Genomic DNA, 3,219 nt, shown 5'->3' with positions numbered 1-3,219 from the left:
CAATATGTAAGATTTTTAGATTACAATATCCAAAAACCATTAGAACAATGTTATATATTTTGTTGACTTGTGTTACACTATCCCAAATGTTTCCAAGAATTTTTAAATCCAGAAAGGACGCACCGTTTCCGTGCGTCGCCTATAATGACATCATACCTGCATTACCCACGATTTCCGTTTTTTTGGTTAGAAACCATGGAAACACCAAAATATGTTTTATTAGAGAGGTGAGCAACTGTTTGGATACATTCATCGACAGAAAACAAATTGTTATATAGCTCAACACGGTTAGTCTTATTGTTTAAAGGAACACGTCGACTTTTTGGGACTTTGGCTTATTCACAGTATCCCCCAGTTAGTCCATACATACCGTTCTCATCTCCGTGCGTGCCTTAACTCTGTCTGACGCACCCACCGCTACATTGTGTACTAAGACCAACTGAAAATGAAAAGTTGAGATTTTCTAGACCAATATGACTAGGAACTATTCTCTCATTCCTGCGTAATAATCAAGGAACTTTGAGCCGTACCATGGGTGCAGCAGCGCAATGATATTACGCTTAGTACACAATGTAATAATACACATCACAACATGTAAATAGGAAAATGTTGGTGTTATTTTGTCACTTATTGAGCAGTAGGCTAGCTGGAGCCATTTACCTCCAGTCTTTGTGCTAAGCTAGGCTAGCGGTGGGTGCGTCAGACAGAGTTATGGGATGCACTGAGATGAGAATGGTATTTATGGACTTATCTAACTCTGGGGGATACGGTGAATAAGCTAAAGTCCCAAAAAGTTGGCGTGTTCCTTTAAATCTGGTTTTCTTGATTTACCGGAAGTACCATGTTTTACCATGCCTAATATTGCTCTAGCTTACTGCAGTGTGCAACAAGTGTCTCATAATAGCCGCCGAGCGAACCCACAGAGAAGCATTACAACAAAATTTTCAACACACTCAAATATATGTAATATGATAAAACAGTGGTGTTACCCCACAAACGCATGAGCGGAAGAAGCGGAAACGGTCATTTGGCATAATAAAAGCTCCACTGCTCTCGAGCCGTGTCTCGCTTGTCTCTCATTAGCAATCGCTCAGCCTCATTCCGCTCCCACCCTGTTTCATACTATAGTAACATTAATTAATCTTCAATATATTTGCTCATCCATGAACATAATTTCTGCCCAAGTAGGATTCTTTTCCACCAGCTGTAGAGGTTAAAATTTAAAATTACAATGAAAAAAATTATCCTTCAGCTTTTGCTGTAAATTGCATTCTAACTTGGTACGTAACAAAATTTGAATTATTAAAACAAATTGTTTTACAGTTTACATTTAAAGTTTAATATAAATTATTAAAATGACCCACAACTTTACATATTTATGTAATAGATATGCTAATCAACACAACCAAAAACTAAAGTTTAAAAGCTTTAAATAGCATTTTCCCCCTTATGTTAAACTGCTATTTTACCATTATTTATTGATTTTGTAAACTTTTAAACTCATGAACAGTTTAGTTATAAATAAAAATACTCCATCCTGTAGGCTAATATATTAAAATGTTCCATCACTGGAAATTATGATTACTTGATGTGCACTGGTCGATTTGATCACAAGTGGATAACGTTAAATACAGGTGTAAACGGGGCCTAAAACGTTTTGAGCTTGTCCATTTTCGACCACTTCCAGAAGTAGTCGAAAACGTATTCGATTGGACTGCTTTTCTAATGTAAACCCTCATGTGGTCGAATGTGTTCGAACAGCCACAAAAGACAAGATCTCTGGGCGCGTTCTGGGCCTTACTGAAAACATTGCCGTTATTAACACTAAGAGTGTTCACGTTAAAATGAAGAACTATTGAACAGGTTGATCAATCCTAAAGAATATGGTCAAACAAGTTCAGTTTCCCTGCACTTTTCCCACCGTCTTCAACAGGACCCAGAAAATGTAATTAGTTTGGAGCTACCGCACGCTTCATGTTCAACAGTTTACATTCATTCATTTACACTTAATGTTGTAACTCCCATATGTTCTCGATCTCCTCAGAAACTTCATGGAAACATCTCAAGATCAAATGCGCCAGCTGCGAAAGCCTCCTCAGTACGTATAAAACAGGAGATAACTATGTTAGACAAGGGTTACTTCCTTCCTCAGAGATCAATACGGTCTTGTTGCCCTCTGTTTAGTTCCAGCGCTTCCTTTCCTTAATTCTGTTTTTTCCTTGATATATAAAAGTGATTGGCTCTCTCACTGCCAAAACTTGTCTTGCACAACCGTAAAAAACAGCTTCCCCACAGCAGCTTTTTCAAATTTTGGGCTTGTGACACTCTGCCAAAAGCCACAAATTACCCCCCTCTAGCAACAGCGAATTAGGAACAATTTTCTGTTTGCTATAAAAAATGGGAAAAAGAAAGGCGAGGGTAAAATATAGCTTACACCAGAGACCACCAAGGCAGGCAGCGCAGAAATGAAGTGCATGCTCGCCCTGCTGACGGTTTGGGTGGCAGGGCGGCATTTGGCATTTCATGCACTTGCTGATACTCATGGTAATCAATTCGCTAAAACATGGTGTAATGTTTCAACTCAATGAGGTCACGCTCATAGAGAGAAAAGCAGGCGTATTAATATCATGCCTCGATGGAGAACAGGCTTCTTCTTCTTTCTTTTTTTTTTATGAGGGATTGAGGCCGATTGTCCCAGAGAAAAGATGTTTTACACCAAATCCTCTCCAGCTTCCTTTAAGCTTGGTCTATTGGATTAAGGATCAGAACGGAATAAGCATAATTTTTTTCTTCTGATACAAAGCGTGAGGTTTGGCTAAGTGTCCACTATGAATGCCAGCTCATGATTTTTCCCTTCCATAACTCGTTCCAATGCCTTTTAAAAGTCCAGGTCCAAGTTCTTCACCACCGCTGCAGACGTTAACGGAGAAGAGCGGAAAACCAAACCAAAGAGTAAGGTTGAGGTTGAGAAATTGGTGAGGTTAAGAGCCAATCTCCTGCTGCAGCTCTCGCTGCTGGTGGTCCACAAACCTCATGTAGTTCCCATAGCAACACCCAGCGGCTGAGGGTGAAGGAGATCTCGAATAAACCACCTGACCAATCACCACGTCGGCATAATCAAGCTTTGGGCCCATTGAAAAAACACGGCAACAGTAACCATAGACTGAAACGCACATTAACCCAGTTCGGTAGCCTCTGACCCATATGTTAATTATACTT

Source organism: Gobio gobio (genome assembly GCF_949357685.1).
Source record: "Gobio gobio genome assembly, chromosome: 1".
NCBI classification, from domain to species: domain Eukaryota; kingdom Metazoa; phylum Chordata; class Actinopteri; order Cypriniformes; family Gobionidae; genus Gobio; species Gobio gobio.
This window is presented reverse-complemented; position numbering follows the sequence as displayed.